The following is a 15921-nucleotide window of genomic DNA, read 5'->3' as shown; positions in this document are numbered from 1 at the left end:
ACACCCACTCCAATGCTGGGCAATTCTGATGGCTGGAATGGTGTTTACTGAGCAGAAATTTGCGTCCTCCCACTGTCTTCATCCCAGTGCTTTTGGTTTTTCCTGCTTAAGCTGTCTAGAATAGCTCCAATCTATTTCCCAGGTGATGGGCATTTACCCCCACCCACCCAGGCCTCTCTTCTCCAGGCTGAATGCCCCCAGTCCCTTCTCCTATCCCTTATAAGAAATGGCTTTGAGCTCCCTCCCCATCCTGCTCATCCCCATCTAGCCAACCTCAGTTCGGGGAAGCTCTACAAGTAAGCATGGAGCTGAGCAAGTGTGCCTTCTCTTTGGAGCTCTTCAAGCAAGAGGCTGGATAGCACTGAGGGGTTATGGGATGCTGCCGAGACCTTCGCTCAGGTACAGGTCAGATGAAATGGCTCTGAGGTCATTCCCAATGCTAAAACACTGAGCTGGACAATTAGTAAACTTCACTTTTTTATTAAATATATATATATATATATATATATATATATATATATATATATATATATATATATATATATATATATATATATATATATATTTTGATTTGCACCATTCACTTTTCTAAGATTTTGAATTCTAAATTTTTCCCCCTCTCCACTCCCCCTTCCCCAAGATGACATGCAATCTGATATAGGCTGTATGTGTACAATCATATTAAAATATTTCCACATGAGTCATGTTGTGAAAGAAGAATCAGAACAAAAGGGGAAAATCATGAGAAAGGAAAAAGAGAGAGAGAGAAGAAAATACTGTGCTTAAATTTGCATTCAAGCTCCATAATTCTTTCTCTGGATGTGGATAGCATTTTCCATCATGAGTCTTTTGGAACTGTCTTAGATCCTTGCATTGCTGAGAAGAGCTAAGTCTATCAAAGTCGGTCATCTCACCATGTGGCTGTTACTGTGTACGATGTTCTACTGGTTCTGCTCACTTCACTTAGTATCAGTTCATATACATCTTTCCAGGTTTTTCTGAAATCTGGCTGCTCATCATTTCTAATGGAACAATAGTATTCCATTACATTCATATACCACAACTTGTTCAGTGATTCCCCAATGGATGGGCATCCCCTCCATTTCCAATTCTTGGCCACCACAAACAGAGCTGCTATAAATATTTTTGTGCATGTAGGTCTTTTTCCCTCTTTTATGCTCTCTTTGGGATATAGACTTAGTAGTGGTATTGCTGAACCGAAGTGTATGCAGTTTTATAGCCTTTGGGCATAGTTCCAAATTGCTTTCCAGAATGATTAGATCAGTTCACAACTCCACCAACAATACCTTAATGTTCCAATTTTCCCGCATCTTCTCCAACATTTATTATTTTCCTGTTTTGCCATAATTGCCAACCTGATAGGTGTGATGTGGTGCCTCAGAGTTGTCTTAATTTGCATTTCTCTAACCAAAAAGTGATTTAGAGCATTTTTTTCCATATGACTATAGATGGTTTTAATTTCTTCCTCTGAAAACTGCCTGTTCATATCCTTTGACCATTTATCAATTGAGGAATGATTTGTATTCTCATCAGTTCAACTCAGGTCTCTATATATTTTAGAAATGAGGCCTTTATCAGAGACACTGTTAGTAAAAATTGTTTCCCAGCTTTCTGCTTTCCTTCTAATATTGGTTGCATTGACTTTGTCTGTGCAAAACCTTTTTAATTTAATGTAATCAAAATTGTCCACTTTGCATTTTATAATGTCCTCGATCTCTTGTTTGATCATAAATTCTTCCCTTCTCCGTAGATCTGACAGATAAACTATTTCTTGCTCTCCTAATTTTCTCATATCGCCCTTTATGCCTAAATCCTGTGTGTATTTAGACCTCATCTTGGTATATGGTATAAGCTGTTGGTCTGTGCCTAGTTTCTGCCATCCTCTTTCCCAGTTTTCCCAGCAGTTTTTGTCAAACAGTGAGTTCCTATCCCAGAAGCTGGATTCACCGGGTTAATCAAACTGTAGATTACGATAGTCATTAACAACTGTGTCTTGTGTGCCTAACCTACTCCACTGATCCATCACTCCATCTCTCAGCCAATACCAAATACTTTTGATGACTGCTGCTCTATAATACAGTCTTGGATCTGGTACAGCTGGGCCACCTTCCCCTGCATTTCTTTTCGTGAGTTCCTTTGATATTCTGGACCTTTTGTTCTTCCAAGTGAATTTTATTATTATTTTTCTAGCTCTATAAAATACTTTTTGGTAGATTAATTGGTATGGCACTGAATAAGTAAATTAATTTAGGCAGAATTATTTTTTATTATATTATTTTTTTTATATTATTTTTTATTATATTAGCTCAGCCTACCCATGAGCAACTGATATTTTTCAAAATATTTAGTTCTGACTTTATTTGTGTGAAATTTGTAACTGTGCTCAGATAGTTTCTGGGTTTTTCTTGGCAGAATACTCCCAAATATTTTATATTGTCTACAGTTAATATAAATGGAATTTCTCTATCTCTTGCTGCTGGGCTTTATTAGTAACCTATAAAAATGCTAATGACTTATGTGGGTTTATTTTATAACCTGCGACTTTGCTAAAGTTGTTCATTATCTCACATAGGTGACCTTCACTTTTCTAGGAATGTTCATGGAATCATCAACTTTTAGAGTCTGAAGGTCAACTTAGGTCGCTGACTCCAGTCTCTCCTGGTCATCACAACTGTCCACGAAGGTAGTTCCGGCCCGCGGGACTTCTCTCTTGCTTGCTTCCCCTGCCCCTTCTCCAGTGTAACACCCCTCTCTTTCTGCCTTTCTTAAAGAGCCCCAGGAAAATCATGGCCCCAGGCACCTCAAATCCTTCCAGACAAAAAGCTCTTTGGTCTCACTTAAACTCTTCCATTTGCAAGGTGAGCAGGTTTTATTATGATTTTGTTATCTCTTTAGCTCTCATTTCATAGCTAATCTCTGAATCCGTCCAGGAAGCCCTCCACAACATTCTACTTCTCCCTGGTCCCTCAGCGGCCCCTTCCCCCAGATAACTCAATGCACTCTGTGAAGTTGTTTAATGAAGCATCTTCGAAATGCCTTCACGTCACTCAGCACCACCTCATCAATGAGCTCCCCAAGATGTCGCAGCCGGAAGCATAACTCAGAACTCCTTCAGTTGGTGTGCGGAGCTCAGCCGGCAGTTTTTCATTTTAAAAAGAATACTTTTCCTCACTAGTCTGGTGAGCCAACGAGTCAGAAGAAATGTCTGTGGGACCAAAAGACCCCAAAATGGGAGCCCGGGAGCCCTCCCTCATGCACTGATTTCGGGTGTGGGATCAGAGCAATCCTTCCAAGCACGAGGTGGGAGACAGTGGGATGCATTGGGTTATACACTCACGACTTGTCCAACGCAGAGAATCTTAGGGAAAAGGGGGAGGGCACCAACCTCCCCAACTGAACCAATCTTCTTACTCGCTTTGGAGAAGCCCTTGTTCCACCCACAGCTTATCAGCAGCCTCATTGTCATTGCCTCCAGGCCTGGGCCAGCCTGGCTCCCCAACCCCTGGGGCTAACTCCTCTGGCCCCTTCAGGCACTTTCTAGCCTCTGGGTCTGAGGCCGGGCCTGCAGGCAGCAGAGGGGAGGCCCACCCATTTGGCATCTGTGAAAACCAAAATGCTAGCAGCAACGTTCAACTTAATTTTCTCTTGAAACACTTGAGCTGCATTATAGCTTCCCCTGTGCTGGTGACAGACAAATGCCTTGCAATAAATCAAAGTTAGGAGCCCAATACACTAAACACCTTTGTTTAATGATGTGATTGCTTCTTATCTGCAAAATAATGTCACTTATGGCTTTGCTATTTCTGTGCAGTGCTAGGTCGGACCATTGCATGCCAACGACTGAGCCGTGGCCAGCACATTAGCCGGGATGATGGGCCAAATGGGGACACAGTCAGTGAAAGCAGGGATCCCTGGAGAGGAGACCTGTTGGCTGTCGTCAGTGCCCTTGTCTCCCCAGAGCTCGGTCCCTGCTCCCTTTTTGACTTCTAGGAGCCAGACCGGCTTGGTTTGCTGCTCACTGATACCTCAGCACTTCTGGGATCTGTGACTGTCTGAGAGGGATGATCTGCCACCCACCCGCAGCACAAACCCTTCCTGGGACCAAGCTGGTGCAGACCCCCCCCTCCAAAGGGGCGGGTTTGTCCCAGGCAGCAGGCCGTGCAGTCCACTAACACCAAAGAAGCCTTTCTGTCTTGGCTGGATAAGCCAGGGATTGTGTTCTAATGGGATGCCCTCGAAGAGTCACCCACACAGCCCAATGTGGCACCCGAGGCAGCCTGCACTTAGCAGCCTCATGCCTACCAGGGAGTTATATGGGCGCCTTGTGATTTCACCCCTTTGTTTTCTCCTTGATTCTAATTCCTTCTGAGCCCTTGGAGTTGGCTGCACCACCACCGACAATAAAAGCAGGTGTCTCTTTTCAATCTTCCCGGCCCTGAGCAGGAAAGGCCTGGGGCCCAGGCTCACAGAGCTGCTGCAGGAGATGCTGCCTGGGAGTGAGGAGGAACTCGGTCCCCGTGTGCCCAGCCCGGGTGGATAACCCAAACTCCGGCCACTATGTATTATTCACAAGGCGTTCGCCAAACTATTCTCTTTGAACAGAGCTCCTGGTGGGGAAGGAAACGGCCCCTGTTTGTTTTTGCTTCTTCCTCTGTGCCCCTGCAGAGTACAGGTTCTCCCTGACTTCAAAGGCAGCCCCCCCCCCAGCACTGGGGGGAGCCCAGCAGAGGCTCTCTGTGCCTGGCAGGGCCATGCTGGGCTCAGGCCTGGATCCATATTGGTGAGGGGCTTTGCCATGATTATATTAGGTGGCGAGCCTCCATTTGCATAGGGGGCTCAGGGCTCTTAGCAGCGCTTGGAATGGGACCTGATATTAGGGGCTAATCCACTCAGACCAGAGCAGGCAAAGCCCAGAGGACAGCATGATTGCTCCACACCTGAGAAGGATGTGGGGAACGAACTCGGCCTCTGGGTGGCATTGCAGATGTGGTACAGTGTGAGATGCTCTGTGAGCTTGGACGTCTGCCTGGCTCCCAGTGCAAGGCAAATCATGTGTGAAAGGAACCCGAGAGCCTGAGCAGTCGTCTTTCCTGGGGTCCCTGGCCGTCAGGCAAGTCATGGGGCTTCACATGGCCAAGATTCAATATGGGGGCAGACTGGTGGTGGTGTTGGGTTTGATCCAAACGTAGAGAGACTGCCTGGAGTATACAAGTATCTGCGCCCCCCCCACACACACACATCACAATGCATATCACACAATATCCTCATCATACACATCTCGTACACATCCATCACTTACACAATCACACACACACACATCACACTTGTACACATACGCACACATCACGAACTCACACATGCACATAGGATACATCACAACTCACACACTCGCACATAGGATACACACTCATACCTATCACACCCACTCATATACAAATCACATGCTCAGACATGTACATCACATACACACATTACATGGTTACACACATCACAAGCTCATACACATGCTTACACATTCCTACACATATGCTCACATGCATCATGCACACTTATACCACATGCTCATATATTTACACATATATAACATGCTCGCATACATCCCATATACACTTACATCACACATTCACATACACACATCTTTTGTTTTATAATTTATGTCTACATCACATCATATGTTTGAGGGAGGGTGTGGCAAGGGAACACATTTGTCTTTAAAGGTTAATTTTTTAAAATTAATTAATTTTGGATTTCTGTAAGCTAAATCCACAGCCTTATGACCCGGTTTTCACTCAGGCCAACAGTTTTTCTTCTGTATTTGAAGAAAACACTTTAATTCCAGTGGAGGTGATCGTAACCCCCAACGCCTGCCTCCTTGGGGTGTAAAGGTGACGCTGGGTTCTCAAAGGGAGCCAAGCTGGGAGGGCTCCAAGCAGGGTCTGCTGCTGGCCTGGATTCCTGTTGTCCAAAGAACAGGCAGATAGAAATGATTGCATCATTGCTCTGCAAAGTTGGGGGTGTTTTTGTCTAGAAAAATTCTGGAAGTCAAGGTACTGAACTATAGAGGAATTGGGATAGCGGCAGGAATAACCTCAAGGGGAGGAAGCCCCTGGTGCTTGAAATCCTGAAGTACTTTAATGCTCATCGGGCTACAAACATAACCCAGCAACTTGTTTTTAAGATCACTCAGTTCCATGTGTTCCCCTGCCTCTTTCTTTCCCTCCTTCTGTCTTTCCCTTCCTCCCTCCCTCCCTCCCTTTTTTCCTTCCTTCCTCCCCTCTTCCTTTTTCTTCGTTTCCAAATTTCTTTCTTTCTTTTTCCATGCCTTTACTTTCATCTTTCCTTCTTTTTTATCCTTCCTATTCCTTCCAGACTTTCTTTTCTCTTTTTCTTGTCTTTCCTTCTTATTTTTTATTTTTACCTTTTTTCCTTTCTCTAATTTTTCTTCACCTTTATTTTTTCCTTTTATTTCTTTTGTTTTCCTTCCACCATTCTTTCCTTCCTTCCTTTTTTTGTTCATTTCTTTCTTCCATTAGTTTTCTTCCTTTTTCTTTTTCCTCCTTCCTTCTTACTCTCTATCCTCCCTTCCTTCCTCCTTTGTCTTCTTTCTTCTCTCCTTCCTTCTTTCTTTCCCTCCTTCCTTCCTTCCTTTTTCCTTCCTTCCTTCTATCCTTCCTTCCTCCCTTTCCCCCTTTTTTCCTTCCTTCCATCCTGCCTGACTTCCCTCCTTCATTTCTTCCTTTCTACTTTCCTTTCCTACTCTCCTTCCCTCCTTCTTTCCTTCTTCCTTTTCTCCCTTCTCCTTGTCCTTCCTAATACTAGACAAGAATGAGGAATCAGTGGAATCCAGGGATCTAAAACAGGCAGATGCTGTGTTCCCTAGTGGCCCCAGCAGAGGCCACTTCAGCTTCTAGCCCGGCCCTAAGCAGACACATTGGGCATAGGTGCAGAAGGGGGACAGCCTGCGCTGGGTCCCCTTCTCCGTCCCGCACCAGTCCCATTCTGAGAGCAGGCTGTGACTCGTGTGACAGAGAGCTAGCGTCCACCTACTGCCGAGGAGGTGAAAAGGACAGTGGCTGCAGGTGGAAATAGGTGCCGAGGAGGAAGACAGACCACGGTGGCTCAGACACAGTGTCCGCATTAGCTCGCAGCCGCCCAAGGCTCTGAGTGCCTGAGCTGCAGGTACCCTATTTTTAATCCCCTTACAAAAATCACAAAAGGCACCAGTGATTGCACTTTCCAATGAAGTGCTACGTTTCCCAGCTCTGACACAAACATGAAAATTTTAATTACAAAGTAAGCCTGTCAGAGAGCTTGTAACAATTCTGGGAGGTAAAAGAATGTTTTAAACATGTGGGGACCCTTTGGGGTTTCGAAGGGGAGAAAAAGGATTTCACAGTGGTAATAGCTCTGTTCCATTAGAATATTTTTGAATGTGGAGGCGCTCTTTAATCCTGTTCCCATGAAAGTTAAGATTGATCGCTGATTACTTGGAGGTAACAAATGGTTAAGGAAACGTTCCCCACATTCCTCCAGCCTGAATTTGATTTTTTGGTGCTCTCTTTCCTCTCCTTGTTGAACATGAGAATAAATTAAATACGAGTGTATGGGAACGCTTTCCGCCTGCTGGAGAGAGCCAGCAGCTACCGTCCATCATGTCGGAAAGAGGTTTGGGTTTTTCCCGGGGTGCATCTTGGCTCAGTGTCTTCAGCGTCTAGATCAGCCCAAGAACACTTTTTGCAATTGGGGAAGAAATGAACTAAATTAATTTAATGTTAATGAAAGAGTTTGCGTTGTTTGTTGAGGGAAATTGGTCCCTTTAGGATGACTGATCTCCATTCAACCTTTCAATGTCACTTATCATTTTAAAAACAGCTTGACCTGGAAGCGAACGCAGCTAAAATTGTGGTGACTGTTAATGACAGTTTTATTGCCACAGTGCTTGGAGTTCACATGCTGGGGTCTGAATGTCGTTGATCTTTCTCCCCTACATGAGAAACACGGCAATCAGTTGGTTGCAGCCCCACATTATAGATAGAGAGAAATAATAATGATGTCACCTTGAGATTCAAAGATCATGGAATAGTAATAGTCTCCTAGCTCATTTCTCCCAACTGTGATGACCTCTCCAGTACTAAATCTTAACAGTCTCAGCATTATTTTTGAATTATTCATGTTAGCCTTTTCCCTCACTACAAAATCAAGGAAAATGAATGCATCATGCTCTGTCAGCTCCACAGGTATTTTGGAAAAAAATATAAAATGTTATCAGATATGGGGGAGGTGGGGAGAGGGGTGATCTGCCCCAGAATGGGTCATGTGCCTATCCTGAGCCATACCAAAAATCCCCTATGTGATGAGAAGGGGATGTACGTTTGCCGTAAACTTGGAATTACACGTTGGCTAATCACGCCTGTGGATTTTGGATATAAAACTGTCCGTACTGTTAGGCGAGGAATACCTATTAGGACGTAATTCTGCACTGCCTCCTTGAAGTGACAGTCGCAAGTTAGAGACAGCAAGGGCGTCAGACTTGCTGGGTTTGTGTTTGGCTCCCCGAGCCAGTGCACATTTCATGTTCTGATTAAAAATGTGTTCTGACTTCTCATGGAAAGAAAGCCACATGACAACTCTCCTAGTTGATTAGACCTGGATAATAAGGGACTGCTACAGTTTTATTCCAATGATGGATCTCATAAAAAGTGCATGGGGGAATAAAATAAAATGCATGTAAATGTAAACTCAAGCAGGTATCCTGATTCATCTGTAGCCAGTGACCTTTCCGTTCGTGATGAAAAACAAATGTCAAGTTTGCCGAAGACGGGAGGATCCCAGGCTTTGCGGGGGATTTGGAATGCTATCACACAGACTGTATTAATTTAGCTGGGCATCAATAACCTTGAAATCAGGATTTTGCACGAAAAATCCAGTTTCATGTTTATTCAGAAACCAAAAATCAAAGGTAACTTTATTTAAAGAAGCTGATGGGCTAGGGTACCAACGCCAGCAAAAGGACCTGGACACTGCTCCCTTTGGTCTACCTGCAGGCTCCCAGTGGCTCCCATGGCAACAGATTTCTGTGCTATCTGCATATAGAATCGCATGGTTCCCATGGAAGAATCTCTTTGTTTTGCATATGACGCTAATGTGTGTGTGGTTATGTTGTTGTTCTTTTGGTGGGGGAAGCCATGTGGTATGGATCATTGCCATGGAGAAAAGCCACAGGCACCTACTCACTCAACATATTAGTCATGGTAATCAAGGAGTGAAGATGCCCCCCCAAAAAAAAATCAGAAACAAAATCATTGGTTTTTAATTAATTTTCTCAAGCCTTTAGATATCATTGAATTACAAGATCCCAGATGTAGAAGGGATCTTAAAGGCCATCTCAACTAAACTGCATCTGAACATAAATCTCTTCTCAACAACAGATCTGACAAGTGGCCACCGAACTTTTGCTTGCAGGCTTCTGGGGACTTGGAATGTATCACCTCCCAAAGCAGCCCCTGATTTCCCCACTATCATTTCACCAAGCCATGAGGATCTGTGGGCCGTGTTTATCATCTCCTGGTAAAAACCCATTCTTCAGCACTCTCTTTGGGGGAACTCTGTTAACTAGTATTTATCTCAAAGAAACAAAGCTATAGAACTCGACCAGATCCCGGAGATCCCCTGGTCCAACCCCCCTGAGTGACTTGATGTGGTAAGTGACAAGGCTAGGATTTGAACACAATACTCTTTCTTATAATAACAAGGTGTAGGGCAGCAAGATCTAAAAGTGCCTCAGAATCATCGAAGATTCCATTTTGTCCAGTACAGTTTTGGATCTATCTATTATGCAGAAGATTGGATTGATTGACCATGATGATAACCAGCTTTTCATTTATAGTATATGTAGCAATTTGAAGGTGCAAAATTGTTACAAAACCCAACAAGAAGGTATTGTGACTATATAAGGGTTGGAAATCTCTGCTCTAAAGGCCCAGACACCACAAAACAGCAGTTAAAAAAAAGAATTCCCATAATAATAGCTAACATTTATATAGTGCTTAGTACACGTCAAGCACTTTATAATTATTACCTTATTTGATCCTTACAACAACACTGTGAGGTAGGTCCTATTGTTATTCCCATTTTATAGATGAGGAAACTGAGGCAAACAGAAGGTAAGTGACTTGCTCAGGGTCACTCACACAGTTAGTAAGCTTCTGAGACCAGATTTGAACTCAAGTCTTCCTGAACTCCATCCACTGCATCACCTGGCTGCCTGTAAGAAACTTCCAACTGCAGCGACACCATGAAAATTGATGATGGCCTCCTGAGTTATTCTGATCTTTGAAATCATCTTAAATAAGCTGAATTAGAAAAATGGCCCAAAATGATGGATCTTTTGGGGGGTGGGGCTAGAGATAAGGGGGTATCCTTGTGTTCAGAGACCACAGAGGCCCACATTAAAGGCTTGGTTCTTAAAGTGATCAATGACCTTGACCTTAACAGCTCTGCTACATGCTAAGCCTAAAACAGTGAGTTATTCAGGATGCTCCATTTGGAAACAATTGTTAAGAACACATTTAAAATTAAGATGGTCACAGTTTGTATTCAAATACCAAGCTTAGCTAGTCAGCAAGAGAGCTGAGCATATTCGCCAATCAGGGTTAAATTTCTGTTTCCTCGAGGAAAGATAAGCTTTGACTTCAGATTCTGTGGGGTTAAAATGGCAAAAATCCCCCTCCCAGGCCCAATGACAGGGCATCACCTCCACATGGGGAGTCACTAGCGTTTAAGCTGATAGGGCCAACTCTTCCCCCAAAACTCTGTGAGCCCTCTTGGAGAGCTGTGCACTTGCTTCTCCGTCTGGCATTCGGAGCCTTTCACACCTTGACCTATCTGGGAAGCTTCATCATCCCTAAGTACATCCTTACCAAACTGGCCATCAGGTGACTTTCCATCTACCCCTTTGTGTCTTGGCACACATTGTCTGGCGTGCCCAGAATAATCTGTCTCCTAAACTCCATCTCTTAGAATCCTTCATTTCCTTCAGAGCTCAGCTCAGACATCACCCCCTAAATGAGGCCTTTTCTAAGGTGTCAAGCTGCTAATCTCCCCCCACTCCCACCCTCCAGAAAATGACTTTGAATTTATTTTGCATATACTTGGCACATGAGAGTACACAGCTAGTCTGGGAGTCAGGAAAACCTGGGTTCAAGCCCTACCTGGACACATCCTGGCTGTGTGACCCTGGACAGCTCCCCTGACTTCTATATGTCCCAGGCGGCTCTGTAGGGCAGGTGCTGAACCACACGGGGAGAGGAAGTTCCCTTTTCAGAAGTGCCCTGGAACAATGAAGTCACGGGATCCAGGCCCAGCCATTATGTCATACCATATCATGTTAACATATGTGGTGCATGCATATGCACATCTAGTTATATTTATATGTGTCTATGTTGTCTCTCCCATAGAATGGAAGCTTCTGGAGACCAGGAACTGTTTCATTATCGTCCTCATGTCCCAAGTACCCGGCATAGAGCCTGGCACCCAGGAGGTACTTCATAAACGCTTGCTAACTGATTCTTTACTCCATTTGCACAAACGTTGTCCCTCTTCAGTTCCTTCCCAACTTTCCTGGATAACCCCAGAAGGGTCTCCTAGTAGATCTCCATGGCCCCATGCTCTGTTGATCCAATTAGTTCTCCACAGTAGAAAGAAGGCCAACCATCTTCCTACTTACTCCTTTGTTCAAGATCTGTAGTTGAGGGCTGCTAGGTGGTACAGTGGATAGAGTACCAGCCCGGGAGTCAGGAGGACCTGAAGTTCAAATCTGACCTCAGACACTTGGCACTTACTAACTGTGTGACCTTGGGCAAGTCACTTAACCCCATTGCCTACCAAAAAAAAAAAACAACCCAAGATCTGTAGTTGCTCATAGAGAGAAGAACACAGGATTTGGAGGCAGAAGACCTGGGTTTAAATCCCATTTCTGCCACTGGTGAGCTTTGGGTAAGACCATTTCCCAGGGCCTTAGGTTCCTCATCTGTAAAATCCCGGGATTAACTGGCTGATGTCTGAGTTTCCTTCCTTGGATCTGGGATCTTTTTCAGCTTGCTACTGAAGGTACCCTAGAACGTCAGACAGAAAGAATCCCAGAATGGAAGTCAGCAGACCTGTCCAATTGTTTCATCTTATTGGGCCTCAGTCTTTTCATATGAACAATGGAAAGATTAGATTCAATTATCTTCTAGCATTAATGTTCCATATTTTGGGGGTAAATGCAGCATGGTGCCATAGGTGCAGCACTGAATTTGGACTCAGGATCTAGATTCAAATCTGGACTCTGACATCCACTGCTGGTATAACTGTGGATGAGTGAGCGAAGGCCCTAGTCCCCAGCTTCCTCTCCTATACCATGAGGGGCTGTCTCTGATGGTCTCTGAGACGCTTTCTAGCTCCACATCTGTCATCTCATCATCTTCCTTCGGAAGGTTTTGACTTTCCCCCCACAGATAACCTTGGGACTTCATTGCCCATAAAGAGCATGTAATGGCCCAAACGTTGGCATGAAACATGAGTTGAGTCTTTGTTCTCAGCTAGGGCTGCGGGAAGCTTGAGAGAATGAATATATTGTCTGTCTAGTGGCTAGCCTCTCCTTCTAACCAGAGTGTCACTGGGCTTTTGAAAACATCCATCCCTCTAGTGCCTGCTCTTCGCATATTTTAAAGTAAATACTTGCACGCCCACGTGATGGCAGGTGCTGCGAGTATGTGTGCACTGCCCAGGGACCAACATCCAATTTAGACAAGGTGTTGTTGGCAGAACACAGATAAATCCTCGCTGCTTGACTTTCAAGTGTGAAATCTTGCAGTCATATTTGGAACTCACCCTTCTTAACAATTGTCTGGCTTACAAACTCCTGGAAAGGTGAGAATGATGGAAGGTTGAGAGGGAGTAGGGTAGGTTAATCACAAGAACAAAGCCACTGAGAAGGCTGCTGGGGGCATTGACAGATAAGGCACCATTCTCCATTTAGGTTTTTTTTTTCCTTTTGCCAAGCATGCTTTTTATAAAAATAGGTTTGCCTTGGTTCCTTTCAGATCCCTGACCCCCACTTGGGAGCTTGGGTATTGGAGAATGGGAATGATGGTTGGTGAAGGCCATTTGTTCACTATTTTTGAAAAGGACTCACTTCTAACTTCCCTGTCAGGAAGACTGAAGAAACCTCACTTTAATCTTCCCCAAAATAAGGTGGAACCTCCAGTAAGCCCTAGAGATGGAAAGCAAAATCAACTCCCTTCAATAATGTAGAAATGCCTTACCCTCGAAACCAATTTATCTTCTCCACTGGCAAGTTTCCACCTGCAGCACCACTGGGTGTGGTGGTTATGGTGGAAGCTCTCTATTACCTAGACAGACCCTTAGATTGAAAACAGACTACGTGGCTACTTCTGAGGGAAGGACCCATAATCTGCTAAAAAGAATGAGACATGAACATGTAAAATTCTTTTGTCTCTTGAGTGACATGATGGATATGGCTAAAATTTGCTTTATTAAGAGGGCTGTATTTAATTGTATAGCCAATCTTTTTCCTATAAATCCTAGAATGATCCCTCAAAAAGATGCAATGGGCAAATGCTTTGGGAAAGTTGTCCTTCTAAGTCCTTTCTATTAGTTTGGGTTTTTTTAAATGATTAGGACATTTGCCCTTCCCTTGGGATCAGAGAGCAGTAGTCCTCCTAAGATGAATGGATGAACACTAGTACCTTCCTTCTTCCAGGCTTCCAGGGTGGAATCTTGAGTTAACTTGGACTCTTCCTTTTCCTTCATTCCCTAAATCCAATCCACCTTGAAGATCTGTCACTTTTCTTCCTTGGAAATGTCACTTAGAGTCATTCTTTCCTCTTCATCCCCAGCAGCCATCATCCTATGTAGGTCAAGATAACTCCCTTCTGTTTTTAACTGGTCCTTCTTCTTGGCTCCATTTCCTGTCCTTCTCTATTCTCCCCTACACGCTAAGTAAGTCATCAGACACCCAGGTGGATCCATCAGCACCTCAATGGAACCAGCATCTCATGAGCATGAGCATGGCAGCATCTTCTCGCCTCCCCCCTCACCCACTGCAATAACCTCCTGACTGGTCCCTGCAGTGTCTCTTCCTGCTCCAGTCTCTCTTCCATGTGGCCACCAGTTACAGTCTTAGAGTACCACTATGATCATGTCACTGCCCTGCTCATTTAACTCCAGAAGCTCTTTGTGATCAAATCCAAGCTCCTCTTTCCCAAGCTGGATGCAGGTGGTCCTTGCAGACGTATTTCACATACTCCTCCTCACCCGTCCTCTCCCCTAGCCTAGTGGCCTCCTCGCTGTTCCCCATTTGGACACTGGTCTCTCATTTTTGTGCCTTTTCACAGTCTTTCTCCCATTCCTGGCAGGCACCATCTCCTCACTCCACTTCCTGGAATCTCTTCCACCTTTCAAATCACAGGGGAAGTAATGCATCCCACACCATAGGAGCACCGTATTCTCAGTCCCAAAGCCACCAAATTGTGCCTTTTTCCTTTTTTAATAGATCTGTAATTTCAAGAGGGAACCTCTCCTACCAGTGCAGAGAAGCCCAGACTCTGCAGTTTAGAGCTGTAGGGAATCCCCTGGGCGTGGTTACTTTTGACCTGGCTTAGGCTGTCTGCTGAGATGGTTTTACCAGGGTGTGGCTGCTGCAGGAGCTATAACTTGCTGTATCTGCTCCAAGGAGCTCTCCTCCAATACTTCCGCCTGTGGTGGCATCAACTCCCTGCTCCACTAATGTTTAGAATTTTAGAGCTCATTTGGGAATTTAAATGTGCCCTGATTAACTTCAGTGAGAATCCTGGCCTCCCAACTGCAGGGTACCTGGCTTATGTCTGTTTCCTCCACCGCAGTCCTCACAGAGATAAGCACAAGGCAACCCTGCATTCCTGCAATGGTAGACCGAGGAGCAGTCACAAAACTCCATAACTCCGGAGGAGAGAGTGAGGCTGATGACTTTGCCTGGCTCTGCCTCTCTCCAACCCAATTCACACACAAATCAAGATCTTGCCCTCCTGATGTCATTGGCCCTCTACAAGAACGAAGGAGAAACAACAGCAGTATAGAAAGTCAGGCTCAGAGTTCATCAGCCTGAACTGCTGAATGTAGCCTAGAAATAGGTGTGAACTTAGCAAATGTTTTAAATTGTGCTGGTAACAGGCCTGCGGCTCCTCCCAGCGAGGAGGGGCCAGCAGCTCCTCTTTCCAGGCGCTACCAGGTGAGAGATGCTCCCAACAGGGTCAGAGGAAGAGGAAGCGAGAAAGGATACCTCTCTCCTCCTTGCTGAGCAGTGTGGAAGCCACGGTTGTCAATCTAATCACAACGGTTTTGAGATCTGTTGCCCTACTGGGCCCATATTCAGGTTATGACAGAAACTTCCCAGACTTGTCAAAGTTGTCAAATATCTTCAGGTGATTCCCACAAACTCAATGCTTGATACTTGAGGAAACCTGGAAAGCCTTGCTGAAACTGATGGAGTCTTGGGTAAGAAGTTGATAACTGTGGGGACAGAGGTGCTGTTTTTACCACCAGGGCCAATTGGTGGCAAAGAATTTGGAAGGGAAACATAGTTCTGATAAATAAACAGCTGCTTGAGAAAAGAGTACCTGCCCCTTTCCTACTTTGCAAAGAGGGGAGGGGCTTCCACAGGAACAGGAAGTTACATCTATTGGCAGATTATTCAATGTATTGGTTGGTTTTGATGATTTCCCCCCTCTTTTTCTTTATTAAATTGCTTATTATAAGAGAGGGCCTTTCCTGATTGCTACAGTTTTTAGTACTGTGTACCTATTTTGTATATTATTTTTATAACTATATAGATACCTTCCCTCTCTGCTGATAAAATAT

Source organism: Phascolarctos cinereus, unplaced genomic scaffold (assembly GCF_003287225.1).
Source record: "Phascolarctos cinereus isolate Bilbo 61053 unplaced genomic scaffold, phaCin_HiC Scaffold_3;HRSCAF=262, whole genome shotgun sequence".
Lineage (NCBI taxonomy): Eukaryota > Metazoa > Chordata > Mammalia > Diprotodontia > Phascolarctidae > Phascolarctos > Phascolarctos cinereus.
The sequence above is the reverse complement of the archived record's forward strand: the minus strand, read 5'-3'. Positions refer to the sequence as shown.